Raw genomic sequence first — 21,684 nt, 5'->3', positions numbered from 1 at the left:
TGAGCTATCATAGATAATGGAATCATTTTCTAGCCTCGCTTCTCCAATGGAAATAGAAGATTGAACAATCACTTAAAATTGTTTCAGTGAGACCGTGTACTCTGATGCATTAACTTTTTAAAGAGATACTGTTCATGCTATTATACTGTGTTTGAATTAATCTCTGAATCCTGGTACCATGGGACAGTTCTCAGATTTAACCAGGACAAACTTGGCTGATTGCCTGACTGCCAAAGCTCCTGTGCAAATCCTGGGTGGTGCAATAGTGTGTGTTGGCTGGATGAGGTGGAGTAAGGCAATGAGAGGGAAAGTGCTCAGAGGTGTGTTGTGGCACTGTGAGTACTGTGCGTTGGTGAGGGAATGCATTTCCTCTCATCATGAAGCTAAAATAAACACTTGCCTTTTATTGATGAAGCCACTACAATCGCTTACAAAAAACTGAAACCGAGCATGAACGCCCAATTTGCAGAGGGATCCTTCAACTGTGGCCTTAGTCTCTTCCTCTCTAGAAGTTGTGTGCTGTGTCCCATGAGAAGGAAAGGCATAGAGCTATGAATGGGAGAAATAGTTTTTGTGGAGAAGTGGGAAAGGCAAGAGGGTGACTGACACAACGGAATGAAAGGCAATTGAATGAGGGTAAGAACGTGTGCTGGTTATTCACGAGAGATATGAGGAGATGCCTGAACTGAGATGATTTACCTACAGGGTGTCTTGGTGTGAGGAGTGTGAAGATCAGTGCTAAGAAAGTCAGAGTATAGCGTTTGATATTGAATACTGACAATTCCTTTTAAGGTGCTTGACCCTGTTTGGACACTTGCTCCCAAGTTGATGGCTTGCTCCCACAGCTTGGATAACATCTCAAGTTGACTCATAACCCCTCCTATGAGGCTGATCTGAACCCCACAAGTGACTTCCTCCCAGAGTCTAGAAAGTATTCCCCCCTACACTCCCACATTGTCATCAACATCCCTGTTGCTACAGTTTTACCAACTCTCCTTGCCTAACTCCCACAGTCTCCCTCACCTCTTGTATCTCCCACAACTTTGCCAGCAACCCTCTCTTGCCCCACTCATGATGTCTCACCTGCAACCCATTTCTCCCAGACCTCAGCTCCCATCTATAAAGGCAGGTTGTGAGCCAGTGGGCTGCAAGCAAATTTGTTCCTTGCCCATAGGAAATAGACTGAAGGAAAGGTACATTTAAAATTCAGTGTTGACACAGCGAAATATTAAGCAGTAAAGAGAGGAAAAGTGAAGTGATTGAAACTGATACTATTCACTTTTGAAGGTGAAAGTATTTTCTGTTTCTTGAGAAAGTGGTTACATAACTGTACTAATCAATTTGAGTCCCAGTGTAGATGTGAGGATTCTGCATATAGTGTCTTGGTGCAATCTGTAGTATCAGTGAAACAGATCACATACTGATGATATATTTGAACACTGTTCAATTGCTATCAACATGCCTTATGCCTGCTATTCACTAATACAGAACAGCTGCTGATATTGCCTTGGTTATGTAGCAAAGGGTTGACAATATAAAGTGGAATCACTATCAGAAGTTGAATGCTAATTTTCATTAAGTCAAGCTCCTCCTGAAACAACATTGGGAGAATTTCAGTGAAAGTTTCCTCTCCACAAATGAGTTTATCATTTACATCAGTTCTCCCACTGTTGAAAGTGCCACCATTCAGATGAGCTGAGACTCTGTGCATCCTCAAGTTAATGGAATGGATGCCACCACACAATTTAAAGAAGAACCAGAACATTTTTCCCAGTGGCTATTCATCCTTCTATTGACATCAGTTCAAACGGATTATTGCTAATTTACCACATGACTGTTTGTGGAGTCTTGCTGTGCTCAGATTGGAAGCTGTTGGCCACATTATGTGTGCATGGCAGAATGGTGGTTCAGTGGTTAGCACTGCTGCCTCACAGCGCCAGGGACCCAGGTTCGATTCAACCTTGGGCGACGAGCTGTGTGGAGTTTGCAAATTCGCCCCCTTTGTGCGTGGGTTTCCTCCTGGTGCTCCAGTTTCCTCCCATGTTCCAAAAGATGTGCAGGTCAGGTGAATTGGCCATGCTAAATTGCCCATAGTGTTAGGTGCATTAGTCAGAGGGAAATGAGTCTATGTGGGTTACTCTTCGGAGGGTCGGTGTGGACTTGTTGGGTTGAAGGACCTGTTTCCACACTGTAGGGAATCTAATCTAATCTTATTATGACTGCCTACACTTCAGAAAAATTTCATTTTGGCCATAGCATTCTGAGATGGTTTGAGATATGCTGTACATTAACATTCTTGACTAAATTTTCAAAAGGTCAACAGCTATTCTTTTTCAAGAACTTTAAGGAATTTGTTATTATAATTAGGATTAAGGAGAAGTCTAAAGTTTGTTATACGTAAATCAACAGGAAGAAGATAATCAGAGAAAGAATAGTGCTGATTAGGGGCCAAGGGGATAATCTGTGCTTGAAGCCAGAGGTTATTGATAGGGCATCAAATGAATACTTCCTGTCTCTCCTCACTTTGGAGAAGGAAGGTGTAGGTACAGAATTCAGGAAGAGGATCTGTGAAGCTCTTTAACAGTTTGACAGAGGAGTGAGATGGTGGAGGTTTTGTCAGGCTTAAAAGTCGACAAAACTCCAGACCCAGATGAGTTGTATCCTAGGCTGCTATAGGAGACGAAGAAGGAAATTAATTTGGCTCTGACCTAAATTTTTAATTCCTCTCTGGCCACAGGGGACGTGACAAAGTACGGGAGGATAGCTGTTGTGGTTCCATTTTTCAAGAAGAGTGATAGGAATAAAACAGGAATAACAGACCCATCAATTTCATGTCAGTGGTAGGGAAGCTACTGGAGAAAATGCTGAAGAAAAGAATTCATCTCCACTTGGGGAGGCAACGTTTGATTAGGTTAGTCAGCATGGTTTTGACAGAGGGAGGTTGGTATGAACAAATTTGATTTAAATTTTCGAGGAGGTGATGAGGTGTGTACATAGGGGTAGCCTAGTTGATGCAGTTTATATGAGTCTGTTAGTTCAGTTGGCTGGTGTGCAATGCTGACTGATACCAAAGACATGGGTTCAATTCCCATACTAGCTAAAGTTGCCATAAAGCACCCTCCTTCTCAACCATGCCTCAACCACGCCTGAACCACACTGACCCTCGGATTAAACCAATGAGAGAATGGTGCAATGCCACTGCGATTATGAAGGCTTGAAAAAAAAGGCATTCAGCAAAGCCTTTGACAAGGTTCAAGATCAGATCTGAGAATACACCAGGTTATAGTCCAACCGGTTGATGCAAAGATTCTGGATTAGTGGTGCTGGAAGAGCACAGCAGTTCAGGCAGCATCCAAGCAGCAGCGAAATCAACGTTTCGAGCAAAATCCCTTCATCAGGAATAAAGGCAGAGAGCCTGAAGGGTGGAGAGATAAGCTAGAGGAGGGTGGGGGTGGGGAGAAAGTAGCATAGAGTACAATAGGTGAATGGGGGAGGGGATGAAGGTGATAGGTCAAGGAGGAGAGGGTGGAGTGGATAGGTGGAAAAGGAGATAGGCAGGTAGGACAAGTCCAGACAAGTCATGGGGACAGTGCTGAGCTGGAAGTTTGGAACTAGGGTGAGGTGGCGGAAGGGGAAATGAGGAAACTGTTGAAGTCCACATTGATGCCCTGGGGTTGAAGTGTTCCGAGGCAGAAGATGAGGCGTTCTTCCTCCAGGCATCTGATGGTGAGGGAGCGGCGGTGAAGGAGGCCCAGGACCTCCATGTCCTCGGCAGAGTGGGAGGGGGAGTTCTAATGTTGGGCCACGGGGCGGTGTGGTTGATTGGTGCGGGTGTCCCGGAGGTGTTACCTAAAACGCTCTGCTAGGAGGCGTCCAGTCTCCCCAATGTAGAGGAGACCGCATCGGGAGCAATGGATACAATAAATGAAATTAGTGGATGTGCAAGTAAAACTTTGATGGATGTGGAAGGCTCCTTTAGGGCCTTGGATAGAGGTGAGTGAGGGGGTGTGGGCGCAGGTTTTACAGTTCCTGTGGTGGCAGGGGAAGGTGCCAGGATGGGAGGGTGGGTTGTTTGGGGGCGTGGACCTGATCAGGTAGTCACGGAGGGAACGGTCTTTGCGGAAGGCGGAAAGGGGTGGGGAGCAAAATATATCCCTGGTGGTGGAGTCTTTTTGGAGGTGGTGGAAATGTCGGCGGATGATTTGGTTTATGCGAAGGTCGGTAGGGTGGAAGGTGAGCACCAGGGGCGTTCTGTCCTTGTTACAGTTGGAGGGGTGGGGTCTGAGGGCGGAGGTGCGGGATGTGGACGAGATGTGTTGGATGGCATCTTTAACCACGTGGGAAGGGAAATTGCGGTCTCTAAAGAAGGAGGCCATCTGGTGTGTTCTGTGGTGGAACTGGTCCTCCTGGGAGCAGATACGGCAGAGGTGGAGGAATTAGGAATACGGGATGGCATGTTTGCAAGAGGTAGGGTGGGAAGAGGTGTAATCCAGGTAGCTGTGGGAGTCAGTGGGTTTGTAAAACATGTCAGTGTCAAGTCGGTCGTCATTAATGGAGATGGAGAGGTCCAGGAAGGGGAGGGAGATGTCAGAGATGGTCCAAGTAAATTTAAGGTCAGGGTGGAATGTGTTGGTGAAGTTGATGAATTGCTCAACCTCCTCACGGGAGCACAAGGTGGCGCCAATGCAGTCATCAATGTAGCAGAGGAAGAGGTGGGGAGTGGTGCCAGTGTAATTATGGAAGATCAACTGTTCTACGTAGCCAACAAAGAGACAGGCATAGCTGGGGCCCATACATGTGCCCATGGCTACCCCTTTTAGTCTGGAGGAAGTGGGAGGATTCGAAGGAGAAATTGTTAAGGGTGAGGACCAGTTCGGCCAAACGAATGAGAGTGTCGGTGGAAGGGTACTGTTGGGACGTCTGGAGAGGAACAAATGGAGGGCTTGGAGACCCTTGTCATGGCGGATGGAGATGCAGAGGGATTGGTTGATGCAAAGGTCAGGTGAAGTGAGAGAGAAGGACACAGGCATAGAATTTATAGGCAGAGAGATCAATGGGAAGGGGGATAAAAAGATCATAAAAACATTGTGAGTGGATGTCAACAGGCCGAATTATAGGCCTCTGCAGGTGATCAAGAGTGTCAAATGGTGTGAGTAAAGTGTCAACAGCTGAATAACGAGCAAAGGAATAACCTACAACCTGATTAAATGAGGCAGAAGGATAATTACAAAAAATTAAAAACAAAGTGGTGCTGGAGACAAATCAAATGACTAGAACAACATAACTATAACCATAGAATTATGTCATCCAAAACTGTACAAACTAATTAAGGTGGAGAAATCATAACAATTTATCAGGGTGATGGTGTCAAAATAGATACAGATAAAGAACAGTGTGATGGGGTCACATGTAGCACAACATGAGCCAAAGATCACAGTTGGAGCAGTCTTCATGGATATGGAACTTGGCTATCAGTTTCTGCTCGGCGATCCTGTGTTGTTGTGTATCTCGAAGGCTGCTTACCTGAAGATCGGAGACTGAATGTCCTTGATTGCTGAAGAGTTCCCTGAGGAGGAGAGAACATTCCTGTTGTCAATTTTGAACAGTGTCCATTCATCCTTTGTAGTATCTGCATGGTCCCACCAATATACTACACCTTCAGACATCCTTGTCTGCAGCATATGAGAAAGATAACGTTGGCCGAGTCACATGGGTATCTACTGTGTACGTGATGGGTGGTGTTCGCATCTGTGATAGTAATGTCCATGTCTATGATCTGACATGTTTTGCAACAGTTGCTGTTGCAAGGTTGTGCGGTGTTGTGGTCAATGTTGGCCTCAAGGCTGGGTAGTTTGCTGTGAATCTTGATCTGTTTAAGGTTGGATGGTTATTTGAAGGTGAGAAGTGGAGGTATGGGAATGATATTGGTGAGTTTCTTGTTGTCATTGATGACATGTTGAAGGCTACAAAGCACATGGTGTAGTTCTCTGCTTTGCGGAAGAACTGGACGACAAAGGTTACTCTATAGGTCATATCCTGTATCTGTCTTCTGAGGATGCTGTTGTGGTTTTTCGTTGTAGCATGTTGCAACTGGTGATCAATGAGTAGAGCATCATATTCCATTCTTATGAGGGCAACCTTCAAAATATTTAGGTATCTGTCGCGTTCCTCCTCATCCATACCTATCCCACCCAAACCCTGTCTAAACACTTGACTGATGAATTGAGCAGTGAATTGATGAATTGATTCTTCTGCATGTTGAACCTCACTTGGATGTAGTGGGTGACAAAGGTACAGTGTAAAATGGATGAGTGATTTCAATGTCAGTTACTAAGATTAGCACTCTACTGACCAGGCTAACCTAAAGAACATAGCTGCCAGACTAAACTTGAGGCAGGTGGTCAGGGAACCACAAGAAGGGAAAAGATATTTAATCTCATCCTCACCAATCTATCTGTCGCAGATGTGTCTGTCCACATAAGAATCCAAACAGTGACTACTGCGTAGTTCTTGTGAAAATAGAGTCCTGTCTTCACATCGAAGATATTCTACATTGTTTTATGTAACACTACTGCTGTGCTGAATGGGATAGATTTTTTTTTACAGTTCTAGCTACTCCCAACTAGATATTCATAAAGTGCTGTGGGCCATTTGCAGAATTGTATTCAATCCCGATGTACAACCTCACTGTTATGGCTATATCCCCCACTCTATCATTATCATCAAGTGTGGAGATCAACCCTGGTTCAATGAGGAGTGCAAGAGGGCATGCCAGAAACAGCACCGGGCATACTGAAAACTGAAGTGTCAATGGTGAAGCTACAACAGACTACGGTACTTGCTTGCCAAACAATATAAGGAGCATGCAGTAGATGGCTTTAAGCAATCCCACAACCAATAGATCAGATCTAAACTTTGTAAATTGAGTCGAGAATGGTGCTGTGCAATTGTACAATTCACTGAAAAAGCAGGATCAGCAAATAATTCCATCCTCAATGATGTGGGAAGTCCAGTGCATTCATGACAGATGAGGCTGAAGAATTTGCAACAATGTCTAGTCAGAAGTGTCAATTTGAGTTCTTCAGCATCATGAGTGCCAGTCATGGCCAGTTTGATTCATTCTGCGTGATATCAGAAGTGGCTGAAGGCACTGGGTACTTCAAAAGCCATGGGTCCTGACAACATTCTGGCTTGTACTGAAGGCTTGTGCTCAAAACTAGCTATATCCCAAGACAAACTGCTCTAGTACAGTTATAAGACTGGTATCCACCTGGAAATATGGAAAATTGCCCAAGTATATCCACTACAAATAGTGGATAAGTCCAACCTACCCAATTACCATGTAGCAGTCTACACTAATTCATTAGCAAAATAACATAAGGTATTATTGTCAGTGCTATGAGCAGCATTTATTCAACAAATACCTACTTGTTGACACTTAGCTTGGGTCATGGTTGTAACCTGACTTCATTACAGCCTCGGTCCAAACATGGACAAAATAAGCTGAACTCAGGGTAAGTGACAGTAACCATTATTGACACCAAGGGAGTGGTTGACTGACAACAGCATCAAGGAGCCTAAGCAAAACCAGAAGTAATGGAATTCAGGGGGGTAGTGGGGGATTTGGGTGGGCGGTGGGGGGGTTAGTGAGAAGGGAGCTCTCCACTGGTTAGAGTCATAGCTAACAAAAAAGAAGATGGTTATGGTTGTTAGAGGTCAATCATCTCAGTTACATGAATCACTGCTGGAGTTCCTCAGGGTAGATATTTTCAAACCAACCCATTCAGAGATGTTATAACAATCTGGAGCTGGTGGAACATGAATCTGGAATCCTTGCTCAGAGGTAGGGATGCTACCATTGCACCATAAAAGAACTCACAGATAAGGATTAACTAGTGTATCTGGTAGATATTTGTCCTAGGCTCATCCATCTTCAGCTGCTTCATTACTTACCTTCCCTCATGGGTGCAAGCCTTCAGCCAATTTGATTCATTCTACATGATATAAAGAAATGACTTGAAGGCACTGAATGTTTCAAAAGCTGTGGGCCCTGACAACATTCTGACTTCAAGTTAGAAGTGGGGACATTTGCTGATGATTGATGATGTTCACCAATTGTTTATTGATCAGAGTATTGAGTACAGGAGTTGGGAGGTCATGTTGCAGCTGTACAGGACATTGGTTAGGCCACTGTTGGAATATTGCTTGCAATTCTGGTCTCCTTCCTATCAGGAAGATATTGTGGAAGGGTTCAGAAAAGGCTTACAAGGATGTTGCCAGGGTTGGAGGAATTGAGCTGTAGGGAGAGGTTGAATAGACTAGGGCTGTTTTCCCTGGAGTGTCGGAGGCTGAGGAGTGACCTTATAGAGGTTTATAAAATCATGAGGGGCATAGATAGGATAAATAGACAAAGTCTTTTCCCTGGGGTGGGAGAGTCCTGAACTAGAGGGCATAAGTGTTTAGGGTGAGAGGGGAAAGATATAAAAGAGACCTAAGAGGCTACTTTTTTCACTCAGAGGGTGGTACGTGTATGGAGTGAGCTACCAGAGGATGTGGTGGAGGCTAGTACAATTGCAATATTTAAGAGGCATTTGGATGGGTATATGAATAGGAAGGGTGTGGAGGAATATGGACCAGGTGCTAGCAGGTGGGACTAGATTGGGTTGGGATCTCTGGTTGGCATGGACGAGTTGGACTGAAGGGTTTGTTTCTTTGCTGTATGTCTCTATGACTCTGTGATTCCTAAAATACTGAAGCATTCCATGGCCAAATGCACTAAGGCCTGGACAACATTCAGACTTGGACTAATAAGTGTCAGTAAAATCACACTACACAAGTGCCAGGAAATAACCAGCCTAAAAATAATCTAACCTTTGCTGCTTGACATCCTGAGGTTACACTTAGCAGAAAGATCATTTAATTAACTAATTAATTAAGCAATAATCTAAATGTAACATAAATGGGATACATTTCATTAACTTGAAGATCTCCAGTGAGTTTATTTAATGCTAAACCGATATACATAATACAGAATAATCTCCAAACAGTGTCTCAAGTACTATAATGCGACTGATCATGTGACAACATCCTGACTCATTTGCATGTTTAAAAGAGACATCACCCACAACATTCCCTGTTCCACAAGTTTAGCTTTTGTCATTTACAAGTACAAACATATAAACATTGCATAATAGCAAAATTAGATATTGAGATGAAAATTATGAAATTTCTAAGCACTGAAGTATAACAGTTCAGATAAAATTACATTATTTTGACAACTCTTTCAGATCTTACAGCATAACCTCCTGGAAGAATAGATTTCGTCCTTGTCTGTTCTTGGGCTGTAGCCATTTTGTCAGTGTGATGGTTGTTGACCATGTCATCATCCAGGTGTATTCTTTCAGGTTTGCTGTGCATAGCTGGATATTGTACACTTCCTTTACCAGGCTTCTGTTCCTCCTCAGCAATACACCATTATGTCTATGACTTCATAAGACCAGGGCTCACCATATGCTTAGAAATCTCTGTGTTTAGCCATGTTCCCAATGTAGACAGTGTGCCTGAGAGTGTTTGTCTTGTCATTGAGCCAGTCCTGCAGCTGTGTACCTGTCAGACAATGTCTTTATTCTGCCTTGTTTACCAATAAGTGTGGCTTGCATCTTGGAGAACTGAGATAAAAAGTGGCATGGGAAGGCCATTCACACTTCTGATCGTGATCTATACTGACAGTAGTGACCCCATATCCAGAGATATAGCTTTGAGGTATAACAGGGCAACATGAAAATTTTGTTTTGTTGTCTTACGCTTCAGATTGAGTTATTTAATGGCGTATATCAGTGACACCTTTTGATCTGGATACAGTGGGGAGGATGTCACATGGTTCATTCTTCATTTAAATCACATATTCCTGAACTGACTGCCCATATACTGCAGTCCATTTTCAGAAATTATTTCTTTAGGCACACTGACTATGACACTCATTGTGTCTGCCACAGACATACAGTTTTTCTTACCTGTCTAACAATTGCAATTTTGGAGAAATAATCATTGTCAAGGCTGAAGTTGTCTCCATAGAAAATAAATAGATCAGGTGTGATTTTGGACTAAAGGTTTTATAGAATCTTGAGTGGTTGTAGATATTCTCTTTGTTGCTGAGGCCTGGTGGTTCTGGCATACCTTGCACATCTTCACTCACGTTTTTGATGTCATTACCAATCCCTGGCCTGTAGACTTTATCACATGTTTGTCATCTCATCTGTTATAAATCTATACGTCCTCGGTGTAGTTGTGACTGTGTTTCCTGGCAGACAGCTTCAGTTGCAAGTACTTGTTTTCCTTTGCAGCAATGCCCTCAAAATACCAAGCTCACCTCTCTAAGGCCAAATACATCTGAGGGTATTTGGCACTTCTTACACTATCAATGATACCTTGCCACTGTGTACTCGGTTATAGGCTGTTTCCAATTGAAATAGTTTGCACTTATGCTGGCCTAAACACTTCCAGTTGGTTTTGAGAACACCTTGCACCTCAATAATCCAGTAGAGTGCCTGCATTCTTATTTGGGTTTGGTAACCTGCACAGCTTATCCCAGGTGATGATTTTGATACCAGGTTTGAAAACCTGGAGCCACCAACATTTTGTGACATGTCATCTCTCAGAACTGAGTGCCTCCGGGAGCATTGTTTTCACCTCAAGGTGCATGCAGGTCTTAAGATTTGGAAAGTCCCCTCTGATAGCCTGTAGTGAATACTGTATGTGGACATATCCGAAAAAGTAATGGAAAAAATAAAAATAAAGATAACAGCTGAGAACAAAGTTTGCCAAGCAGTTTGGAGGAAGTGAATCTATTAAAGTAGAAGGAAGTGAGTTTAGAATTGTGCAAATAAGCTGCTTTCATTTCCAGTAGTTTATGTAAGTGATCCCGGCAGATTCCCACCTTTATCAATTGAGAAACAAACTGTATGGATCTGAGAGACTGCAGAATGGCACAATGTTTATTGTGAAGAGAGCAAATAAATACATGGGGCTTATATTTTTAATTTGTTCTGGAAGAAATTCAATCGACTGCTGATTTTAATATTGAATGACTAATTAGTTCTTTCTTCCTAGGTGTAAGACTCCAACTTGCCATACGCTGTTTCACGAAGTAACATATCACCTTACTGCATGTCAAAGGGCTTCTTTACTGTAAATTTGTATTTTCAAATTAATATTTTATGAAATCTGTAGTTAGCATACACCATTATTTAAAGGAAAGTTCTGTCATGATTGACTAAAATCATTTATTTTGTATACCAAAATCTTTCAAAACATCAGATTTGTAACTAACATACATTGTACTAATTCAGTATTACTAATAATCAGCCACATGTTTCTGTAAGTTGATAAACAGCTAATACATTTCTATGTATGTCTCTGGAGATTAGTCTCAGTGATGACCATGATCCAGGATAGTTGAAATTTTGGACAGGTCAGGTATATTAAATGCTAAAAAATTATTTGTGTATACACAATGTATTTAGTTTTGATGTTTTGCAGTCAGGCTCAAATACATTTTGAAAGAAAGATCATTTCCATGCTAACACATCAGTAAGGCTGTTACCAGATGATTTCAGTGGAAGTCACATAATATTTTCTGTATGAATGTATGGATATTTGATGCTTTTTGAAAAATAAAAAATGCCAAGTTTTATTCATACTGTTTTAAAATAACCTATCTTGAGTTTCAAATTGTTGATATTTTTCATATCTTGAGTTACCAATTTAACACAGCATCACATACATAAACATAATCACAATGACAATTATACATTTCAAAAAAAGATAAAATGTATCATCTTATTTAAGTTAAATAAAAGCACATGAAACTTGTTAAATAAATAAAACAGCCTTTTATATTTGTAAATAACAAAATCCTCAAAACGCTAGCATTTCTTATAATGGCTTTTTTGCGTACCAATACAGCAGTTTTCGAAGATGTTGAGCAAGTCTACCTGTCTAAAAGCAAATATTGAAATCAAATTACTAAATGGGTAAATGTTACTGACTTCATCAGTGCAGTTAAAAGCTATCAATGATCCACCCCAACAGAAGGATGTCAAAATTTAAGCGCTATTTATTTACCTGACTGTTTAATTTGTTCTGTGAAATAGTATTTTTTCTCAAGCAATTCATTTTCTTTTGCTGTCAGTTATGCTGCATGATGTACCCATTTTTTTTTATTAAAAGGTTTGTTTCAACTTGTTTTCGTAAATCAGACTGTTGAAGTTGTGTATGGACAAGGGTCAAGGGCCCTACAAGTGTAATAACCCTGAGCATTATCTCATCCCAATTACCTCAAAACAGTAAATATAACAATCACAATGGAAATCTTGAAATAAAGCTAGAGAGTACTAGGAATTGGTGAATGAGCATACAGAAATAATGTAATGCGGAATGCCTTGCTATGAGTATCAAATGATATGGTGACCACCTGGCAAACTATTACACATTTCCATGGTTTGACAGAATTGTCCATACTAGTTTTGGGAGAAGTAAGCCTTTTTTAAAATTGTAATTGTATCTTGTTAATCTCTTTATGAACTAAGTTAGTGCCTTTCTGAATTAGAGAAATTACTCCTGACCATTTATATTTATATCTACCGAGCACTTTTTGCACAACAAGAATCAACACATACATACATAGGGCCTTTTTATTGCAGAAGAATGTTCTAAGAGGACACATGAGAATAAAGAGCATAATGCCAGCAAAAGTGGAGATGATAGCTAATGAAATTGGAGGAAGATTTCAGCAAGGCCCAGGGGATTCAGAAGAGAATTTTAGAATCAAACTGTTTGATGACTGAAACTTTTGCACAATGTTTGTGTAAATTGTTGGGGAGTCTGCAGTTATTGAGAGTTGGAACTCTTATGCAGCATGTTTCTGATCCGGCAGCAGTTATTGGTTGTTACTTGGTTCATGTGGTAGCTACTCCAATACTCAAGTATGATAACTCTCGACAATGCTAATGTGCATCAATGGTTATTATCCAAATTATTGCACATGCAATCAAGTGACAATGGGCCCCAATTTGGACATTCTCGATTGACCCGAACCAGAGAAATCTGGTCTGACAGAAAATTGACCAAGCTAAATTTAAAAAATAGCCAGCAGCTATCGGCTACAGAGAACAGTGGAAAGCATGGTCAAAGAAGTCACAAAAGCTCAGCGGGAACTAGTCACAACCAGTCTGAAAGTTCTGTATTAGAGAAGTATTGATCAGGCTTTCTGACACTTGACTTCCAGCCAGTGCCTGAGTATGTGCGCTTTACACCTCCTGGTATAGCAACATTGAAGAGGGTTGGTGTTGTACTACTGGATGCTTTGAACCCTGCTTATCACCAAAATTATCAAAGGCAGTAGAACATTCTGGAAGATCTGGGTGGTCAGGCATGAAAACACACAGCTGGAAGCCACCCCCTCAGTAAAGGTGCCCAGCAGAGTCATGGCAGGAGAATGAATGATGACCCAGGAGACGATCTGTATTGACGTTCAAGGTCCACCTTCATGGAAGAGAGTCCGACCTTCATCATAGAAGAAGGAGATTCCAAAGGCCCAGCTCAAACATGTGGATTGTTTCAGATAATATACTTTCTTGGATGGGTAGAATTAAATCGAGAGTAAATATCATAGGAATTTTGGAAATGTTTGCATGGTGTTCTTAACAAGAAATATTTTGTTAATAAAATCAAGTTGAATCACAAGCCAGATTCAGTGTCCCTTTGTCTTCCTCAACAACAAAAGCACTTGGATAAAATGTTTTCAATGCATAGACCGGTCAAAATGTCCAAAGCACAGAACATTTTGGCATCCTTGGGTGGACTTCGATTGAAGTGTTTGTATTACCTCTGAAGTTGAATTCCACCAGCCTTGACTTCTCAAACATCTAGCCTGAGCCTAAATTAAAAGTATTGCTGCCCCATGTGATAGCCAGGATTCAAGTAGGTGAAAGAGAGTGAAGGATTCTGACCAGTCAATGGCCCACAAGCCAAACGCATGTAAAATCTTCAGAGGATTGGTGTGGACATGTTGGGCCAAAGGGCCTGTTTCCACACTGTAGGGATTCTATGATAAGGAGGACAAACAAACAGAGTTCAGAGCTAGAATAGTTCAGGGTGCAGCTGCAATTAGGGACAAGTTAGTGAGAGCTGGACCCTGTCCCCATTTGGCTCCTCTGTCTCGGGTTGAACCCAATGGGAAACTGAGAACACAGAATGACCAGAGTTAGTACAGCGTCAAGGACCCACAAGAAACAGAGGTAAGGAAGGTGAAGACAGGGTCAGAGCACCCACAAGAGTGCAGAAAAGGTAGAATAGGATCAGGCACCCACAAGGTAAGAGATAGTGAAAGGGTTTGTGGACCCAGAGACCTAAGAAAGGCTTGGGCACCCATGAGAGAAAGAGAGTGAGTGATAAATTGAAAGGAAACAATAGGAGAATGGTGCCCAGAATGGAAGAAGGTTCTAAGAAAACACCTAAATAAGAAGTGGCCCAGGTAGGTTGACCATTACAGTGAGTAAATATCTGGTCTGCAACCTGTGATGCACTAATGTTGGGAGGTGGTGCAGAAAGTTGAAGGGAAGCTCGCTTTAAAACTCAGCAGGGCAATAGTGATAAGATTGCAGTGATGCTGGAAAAGCACAGCAGGTCAGGCAGCATCCGGGAGCAGGAAAATCGACATTTTGGGCAAAAGCCCTTCATCCGGAAATAGTGATAGCTCGCTGTGTGGAGTAGCTGGGAGGTAGAGAATGCGAGAAGGTGAAACTAAGTCAGGAGCTGGAGGAAGTGAAGCAAGAACTGGAAAAAGCAGCAGAGCAGGAGGAGAGGAACCAGGTGAATGTGATACATTGGGACAGATCAGACCAAGTGCAATAGAGTGTACCAAAAGACACGGTGCATGACAGCCCAAAAAGCTATGGATGAACTGCCTGAGAAATGAAAAAGTCTACAGGTTGTGCTTAGACTCCTGCACCAGACAGGCAAAGAAAGCAGACTCACACAGCAGACCATTCAAAATGTCAGTACATGATTGAAAAGTTAAAGCAGGAGAAAGTGAGGACTGCAGATGCTGGAGATTGGAGTCAAGAGTATAGTGCTGGTAAAGCACAGCAGGCCAGGCAGCATCTGAGGAGCAGGAGAATCGACGTCTCGGGCAAGAGCCTGATGAAGGGCTGATGCCCAAAATGCCTGACCTGCTGTATTTTTCCAGCACCACACACTCGAGTCTGAAAAATGACAAAGGGGCAATCGAATCAGAACAGGACACCAATTATAAGATAGTCTGGAAGGAAAAGAAAGAACAAGCCTGCAGATACACTGAGAGTGGGATGATTGGGGACCACTACACCTCCCTTTGAGGAAGGAGTATACCCGTTGACACACCCCTAGGATCTTACCCTGCCCTGATGAACCTTCTGACAACAACATTTCAGGATGACCAGATTAATAATCTAATTATGTAAACTATCCCATTTATGGTGGTGCAATTGGCAGAGATAGCAAGATAATCTCTGCAATTGAGTCCACAGCTGACTTCCACATTTTTTTTTGACAGCACTGACAGTAGCCACTATCCCCGCAACCACAGTGAGGCAAATCCCATGGGCAAAATATTTCACTGTACTGGATATTAATTCAGTCCCTCTGTCTCACCAACTCTGCCAGTATAAAATTGCCTTCACATTTCAGGCACAGCAATACACATGCACTTGCTTTCCCCAGAGTTTTCACAAAATTTTATCAGAAGCTGGCTGAGGGCGGAGAGGATTTTTCGACTGGACTGATTGGTGCACTCCTCCTGCAGACAGAGACAAAGACCAGACCTTTGGACACAGTGAAAGGAACTGTTAATTCTCCTCACCTACCCAGCACTAAAAGTTAACCCCAAGAAGGCACAGATCATGAGGTCCCAGGTCATACGTGGGAACTAAGAGAGATCAGGTAAAACACAAAATAGAAGGAAAGTGCCATGGTCTGTATGCCCCTTCCCAGGAATGTGGGCTGATTATGTTCCATTCTAGGGTGAGTAGGATTCTGTGAGAAACACATTGATGGTTTAGCCACTAAAGCTACCAACTCTCCAATGTGCAGTAAGAATGGACTGAACTGCACTGACACTGTTACTGAATTAAAACAGGCCCCTCCACTGCAGGTACCTGACCCAGTCTTCCTTCACCTTGTAAGTTGCAGCCATGGATGCCACAGTGGCAGCTGTATGTTTCCAAGAACAACACAACAACTTTGGACTGATACTTATACTTCCCAGACTCTTTCACCAGAAGGGCAGGGGTTTCTTTATAAGTAAGGAGCACTTGCTAGCAGTGTTCTGGGCAGTACAACATTTTGCCTAAATTACCATTCTGTCGGAGGGCACCCCCTTTCAAGTTTTGATGGATGGCAGGATTAAAGATGGTAGTCAGAACTGCGTAATGTGCTGGAACTTAATGTCACAGGGTCACAACATTGAGATCAAATCTACCAATGTGCCCATATTCCTAGCCAACAATTTCACCTAAGGAGGAGAATCCCATGAGCGTCAGGCAGTGGCTACAAATGTCCCCAAGCGACCATTTGGGCTAAAATAAAGTGGGGGATGACTCACAGGAACCTGAGGAGGAGAAGGAAGACTCCCCTGCCCTAAGGAACATGGGTAGATGGATCCTCTATGGAGGGGGATGGACACTGAAAGAAAAGATGTGTATATGTGGAGAACCGCAGAGGTGAACTCCAAATGGAGTTTGTACTAAAACTCCCCAATGCCAGCAGATATACACTCAGACAGCATGGATGTACGGAACAGTTTAACTGATTTCATGCCACTGTGGGAAGGTAGAGGATTCATCTTTGCAGCTGGGAAATTATTACCATTTCTACCCTGTTCGAAGTTATTCTCCAAACTGCCCAAGACCACAAACATGGCATCATGAAGGTTAGAGCTTACCATCAAACTTCCCCAACAGGGAATATAGGGGCAAACAAATAGACCCAGCAGAATGTTCACAAGGGTAACCATGGCAGTGCTCCATTCCAGAATAAATAGATGCTGTTGCTGTGAGGAAAACCAAGGCTGGAGATCTGATACAGGCTCAGAGCAGTGATTCTGCATTGCAACAAGTACAGGAGGGAATCATCTCTGCCTCATCCAGCAAATGGGAGGACAAGCTAAGTACTAATTACAGACTTGTTCTCAACAGTGGACAGTGTGCGGTACTGGTTCCAGGACAAAATCAAGTGATGTTTCAATGCCACAATGTCAAGGCCCATTAAGGGTCAAAAGACTTGAATGACAGAATTAAAGGTTTCTGTTGGTGGCCGGAAATAGGTAACAATATAAACTGTAATGTTGAGAATTGTATCGACTGTGCCCAAAACAGTTCGGACAAGTATGGCAATGAGGGAGAGTTAAGGCATACTGGGTCAGTAGAACGGCCATGGACTGACCTTCAAATAAGCAACGTCGGCCTCCTACTATGCTGTAAAGGGGGGTATAAGTATTAAGGTAGTTCATCTATAATGCAACAGTTGTGTTCTTGTGCAGCCCTGCATTATAGAAACAGTGCTTAAAGTATTGGTGATGTAATTGCGTTACAGCCAACACACATTTTAAAAGTTCACACTTTAGAACAGTGTCCCTAGTTCAGTGTCCACAATTCATCAATCGTATTACAGTGAATTTATGTTAATGAAATGCACATTATAGCAGAACGACCTGTATCCTGGTCACTGTGAACATTGTTAGCAAACAGGTAGAGGCATTCCACACTCCAACTAACACCACCAAAGCTTCAGCAAACATCTTAATTCAGCATGTTTTTCACTAGATGGGGTCTTCTCCATAGTACAGATTCAGTGCAGGGAACCCATTTCACAGCCCAGTTAATGCATGCGGTGATGAATATATTTGACATTAGCCAAAGGTTCCAGTGGGATTGTAGAGAAGATGAATTGCAGCATTAAAGTGATGCTACAAAAGGTGGACCAGCAAAACAACTCAACCTGGAATGTTGTTTTACCCTATGTCCTCATTCTCATAAATAACGCACCCACCACTTCAACTAGATTCAACCCCATGCTCTGATGACTGGGTGCCCCATGAGAGGTATTATGCCCTTAAGAGGAATGGGCTTGACAGGGCCTGAGGTCAAAGCCTCTGGCCGTTAGAAAATGTACAGGCTGCACACAAAGCAGCAGTCATCCGTAATGGCAGAAAGGAAAAAGCAGAGCACGCTGTATTTTGATGGGAAGGAGAACCCAGTAGAGAAGAAGGTAAAGGAATGGAAAATTCCTGTCCCCGCAGATATTCATGTCCCTATTCGGTAGTGGACATGACCAGCCCATCCATGTACAGAATTTAGTTGGATACACGAAATACTGGGTGGGGCCACATTAATTGGTTAGAGGCTTAGAGAGCCCAAACCAACAGCCAACAGCATCACTTACTTTCACAAGATCTGGGGCAAGTGGATCCTAACTCATGTCCCAATCCTGGTCCCAGATGATTCAATGATCCAGATCCAGAACTAAATTCCTGTTCGGAAGATGGGTCACTGGACCCAAAACATGATCTCTGTTTGCCCTTCACAGATGCTGCTACACCAAATGAGATTCTCCAGCAATTTCTGTTTTTCTTTTGAAATTCCTGATCCTGATTCAGCCTTTTGGCCATTTTCCATCTTATTGTCTCAATTTTAATCATACAGACCTTTGATCATACCAAGATACCAACTCTATTCCTACCACCCCTCATTTCTGATTAACAGATGCCAGGCTTGAGGTAAGGCTTGACATCCATATTGAGTGAAATTGACTCCTGGCGCTCCATTTTGGATCAATCAATATCAGGCCCTGAAATTGACTGAAAACAGCGAATTAGGAGAATTCAATAAAAGCAATTTTGGCAGGGGTTTGCTGAGCACAGGCTAAGACCAGACAGAGTTGGAAAAGATCTCCGCAGGTGGAGAAAGGGTGGGAAGGTTTCTAAACTTGATCAGATATTACACAAGGACAGTAACAGATATCATATCGATCCCCTCTCCAGCCTGTGGTCTACATTATCAGCCAGACTCACAAGACGAGATCTTCGGAAGTGTGAATTGAGCACGACTACACTATCCAATGTCCATGTGGTTTGCCTGGTCAGGGGCAGACAAATGAGAGGGTGGTGTTTTGTGGGTCCACCGCAACAAATCTGTGACGTTTGGGTGTAATAACCAGCAGGTTGTGGATTGGAAAACAAAGGGCAGCTCAGATTATTGCTAACAGAGTAGTCACCATGAGTAATTGGTGCTGGAAGCACACACCAGGACCATCGATAAGATCATCTGGAGAAAGAAAAATGATGACAGTACTCCATAGATAAAACCTGTTCAGTATCTATGGCCAGTGGATAATCAAACAGTTGAGAGAGAACTTCAACCAGACTAAGCAAGGACAAGTCCTGCCTTGGATCAGTGATGAGCAGATAGAGCACTTGCTCTCGGAGTTAGCATAGTTTGTTTCTCGCTGAACTCCTTCTTCCAGTAAATGAATATAATCATGAGGATGGTGAGGTAGATCAAAGGAAACAGGATGAACAGCATAGCCACGTGTGTTAGGAGACTTATCCATGGGTGTATCTGCACGTTTGAGCTCCAGTCCCAGTGGCCCTCCCATCAATCAGTTACTTTGATTTCCCTGATACTCTTTTGAATTGGCTGTGTCTGCTCAATACCAATATAAATTAATTAACCTAGACTGTGTAGTGAAAGGATTATGTATAATGTTGTGTGGTTATGAATTTTACTCGATTGAGAACTGCTTATCGCCAAAGAGGTTTGAATATGAGCCAGTATAAGTAAATAGTGGCTAATTAACAATTTATGTAAGAAGTTATTTGTGTATATTTAATCATAATGAGGTGTCCAATAAAGAAAATTAGTGTATAAAGTATTGTTATCCATGTACAGTGGGGGACCTATATACTTAGGGGGTTGGGATAGCCATCTGAGACTTGATATGTGCCTGCATGAGAGGCAAAAGTGAACACTGGGTCATTGGAAAATAACACTGGAGCGATAGTAGTGGGGAACAAGGAAATGACTGAGGAACTGAATAATTAGTTTGTGTCAGTCTTCACAGTGGAAGACACGAGTAATATTCCCAAAATTCAAGGGAGTGAGAGGGCAGAGCTGAGTATGGTGGCCATCACCAAGGAGAAGGTACTAGAAAAACTGAGTGGCCTGAAGATAGATAAATCACTTGGACCAAATGGGCTATACCCCAGAGTTCTAAGGGAGATAGCCAAAGAGATCATGGAGGCAATAGTGGTGATATTTCAGGAATCACTAGAATCAGGAAGATCCCAGAGGCCTGGAAAATCAATAACAAGATACCCCTGCTGAAAAAGGGAGTAAGGCAAAAGGTGGAGAATAACAAGCTGATTAGGTAAAACCAATGACTGCAGATGCTGGAAACCAGATTCTGGATTAGTGGTGCTGGAAGAGCACAGCAGTTCAAGCAGCATCCGAGGACCAGTAAAATCGACATTTCGGGTAAAAGCCCTTCATCAGGAATAAAGACAGAGAGCCTGAAGGGTGGAGAGATAACCTAGAGGAGGGTGGGGGTGGGGAGAAAGTAGCATAGAGTTCAATAGGTGAGTGGGGGAGGGTGGAGTGGATAGGAGGAAAAGAAGATAGGCAGGTAGGACAAGTCATGGGGACAGTGCTGAGCTAGAAGTTTGGAACTAGGGTGAGGTGGGGGAAGGGGAAATGAGGAAGCTGTTGAAGTCCACATTGATGCCCTGGGGTTGAAGTGTTCCGAGACGGAAGATGAGACGTTCTTCCTCCAGGTGTCTGGGAGTGAGGGAGCAGCGGTGAAGGAGGCCCAGGACCTCCATGTCCTCGGCAGAGTAGGAGGGGGAGTTGAAATGTTGGGCCACAGGGCGGTGTGGTTGATTGGTGCAGGTGTCCCGGAGATGTTCCCTAAAGCGCTCTGCTAGGAGGCGTCCAGTCTCCCCAATGTACAGGAGACCGTATCGGGAGCAACGGATACAATAAATGATATTAGTGGATGTGCAGGTAAAACTTTGATGGATATGGAAGGCTCCTTTAGGGCCTTGGATGGAGGTGAGGGAGGAGGTGTGGGCACAGGTTTTACAGTTCCTGCGGTGGCAGGGGAAGGTGCCAGGATGGGAGGGTGGGTTGTAGGGGGGCGTGGACCTGACCAGGTAGTCACGGAGGGAACGGTCTTTGCGGAAGGTGGAAAGGGGTGGGGAGGGAAATATATCCCTGGTGGTGGGGTCTTTTTGGAGGTGGCGGAAATGTCGGCGGATGATTTGGTTTATGCGAAGGTTGGTAGGGTGGAAGGTGAGCACCAGGGGTGTTCTGTCCTTGTTATGGTTGGAGGGGTGGGGTCTGAGGGCGGAGGTGCGGGATGTAGACGAGATGCGTTGGAGAGCATCTTTAACCAAGTGGGAAGGGAAATTGCGGTCTCTAAAGAAGGAGGCCATCTGGTGTGTTCTGTGGTGGAACTTGTTTTCCTGGGAGCAGATACGGCAGAGGCGGAGGAATTAGGAATACGGGATGGCATTTTTGCAAGAGGTAGGATGAGAAGAGGTGTAATCCAGGTAGCTGTGGGAGTCGGTGGGTTTGTAAAACATGTCAGTGTCAA

At 43.2% G+C, this 21,684-nt stretch overlaps 1 protein-coding gene across 1 annotated transcript in view; it reads left to right on the top strand.

Annotated features, from left to right (window-relative positions):
- The window catches only part of LOC140464758 (uncharacterized), a 215,700-nt gene extending 204,004 nt beyond the window's left edge, over window positions 1-11,696 (top strand). The window contains exon 23 of the mRNA XM_072560257.1: window positions 11,110-11,696. The gene's annotated coding sequence lies outside the window, so the exon portion shown is untranslated. The remainder of the gene's footprint in view (window positions 1-11,109) is intronic.
- The last annotated feature ends 9,988 nt before the right edge of the window (window positions 11,697-21,684 follow it).

The sequence above is a fragment of the Chiloscyllium punctatum genome, chromosome 3 (assembly GCF_047496795.1).
Source record: "Chiloscyllium punctatum isolate Juve2018m chromosome 3, sChiPun1.3, whole genome shotgun sequence".
Taxonomy (NCBI): Eukaryota; Metazoa; Chordata; class Chondrichthyes; order Orectolobiformes; family Hemiscylliidae; genus Chiloscyllium; species Chiloscyllium punctatum.
Note: the sequence above shows the minus strand (reverse complement) of the source record. Positions and strands in the feature narration are given on the sequence as shown.